Source organism: Pempheris klunzingeri, chromosome 13, assembly GCF_042242105.1.
Source record: "Pempheris klunzingeri isolate RE-2024b chromosome 13, fPemKlu1.hap1, whole genome shotgun sequence".
Classification (NCBI taxonomy): Eukaryota; Metazoa; Chordata; class Actinopteri; order Acropomatiformes; family Pempheridae; genus Pempheris; species Pempheris klunzingeri.
Genome location: NC_092024.1, coordinates 12,040,883 through 12,042,707, shown reverse-complemented (window position 1 = coordinate 12,042,707; position 1,825 = coordinate 12,040,883).

Below are 1,825 nucleotides of genomic sequence, written 5' to 3'. Positions count from 1 at the left end.
TCCAGTCTGTGTAGTCCGCTTCGTCCACCCAGTGACTTTTCCAGTACGCACGGAGCGGAGACTCGCCGTCTGTCCCAGCGCTGCTGCTGCGGGCCAATCAGAGCGCGCAGAGGCCGGACACATTTAACTCTTTATCTCTCTCACACACACGGTCCTCTTCATCACAAGGCCATTATCCCGCCGCTTAATGTCAGCCTAATGTATGAGAAAACAGATAGCAGCTGCGGAGCTTAAAGCAGGACGCTATCACTGCAAAATTAAGTCCTTATGGCTGCAAATGGAAGTTATCGGGACAGTTTACTGCTGTTGTCCTATGGGGGATAAAAACTTTTAACAAAGTATTATTATTAACTCACTGCTGGCCATGACAGAATAAAATCCCCACATTATCATTTGAGAAATAACCTTAAAAGTTGTGATTTGCTCTGAAACCATGTGGGGAATAAAACATGTTCCATATTTTGGGGTAAATAAATGAAAATGTATGGTTCAGGACTGTTTCCCCTGTGCTGTTGCTGCATGAACCAGTGCTGCCACCTAGCGGTCCCAATGCTGCCCAGATCAGTTAATACCATAACGCACAGATCAATCACAACTGTGGCACTCATTATGTGTTAGCAGCATACTGAAGGTGTCCCACTGCTGGTTTTGCTGTTTTTACCTATAAAACAGAAGTGATATAAGGAATTTGGGCCTCTTTGATATGTTCTCTGTGCTGTTTTCAGTGTGCTTTAGTGTAACCATTCGGGGTTACCTTAGCTTTTTTCTTCTCTCATCGTCTCTCATATGGCTACACTTCACAGCAACAACAACTTAGTTTCATCAAACCCTCCTGTCTGGTAAACACAGACGTCTTTCAAACTCCAAACCTCCATTCTGAAACACAAACTTTCTAAAAAAGTTGTAGTAAGATAAGACTTGGTGTCTTCAGAGAGCTCCCCCAGAGCCACAGAAGACATTTAACAAGTCCACCAGTAAACTGATTTTCTGTGTACATCAGTGTGTTGCCATTTTAACTATGTGGGAAAATCTGAAGCTGTAATAATGCGTCACTCCAGCTCACCACAAAACTCAGAAATTTAAGCAGTGAGTGTTGCTCATCTGATGAGTAGGCACACACTGCCTACTCAAGTGGCAGGAAAAGCTGACAAAAAGTAACTAAAATAGACCCGGGCTGGGAATGAGCATCTCTGGAGAACATTCAGCCAGTCGATAGTCAAATCAAAAAGATATTCAGATATTCTACATTTCAACTAACTCAGAGTTCTGTGTCTCATCTTGAGCAGGGCTCTCTCTGCTCATTGGACCATGATGGACAGGAGGTCGACCAATGCAGGACACACATCTATTGGTACATGTCAATTCAGTGTTACTTTGCTGTAAAAGTAAAGAGGAGAAGCTTTCAGTTGACATTTTTTAAACAGGGAAAATTAATTTATTTCAATATACATCGCATTTAAAACTATATAACATTATTTGTTTGTTGAATATTTCACGCAGCTCTTATCATGGAAATGTCCTGTAATTTTATAAAATAAGACCAAGCTCTGAAACAATAATAGGATATCCCACCCTTTAATCACTGCATGATTTCTTGTATTTTTACATTAAAGTAATTATAGCTTCATACATTGTTTGTGTTCTTTATAAAAGAAAAAAAAACTGTTTTTCAAAGTGAGTTTATATGTTCTTTGATAAAAATAAGATTAATCCGACTGTAATGAGTGATTCTGATTATGTTATGCCTGAGAACCTGCTTTACGTCAGAGCAGAATGGACACTGTGATATTTCATTGATGTTGCTCAAAGGTCCATATTTGTAGAT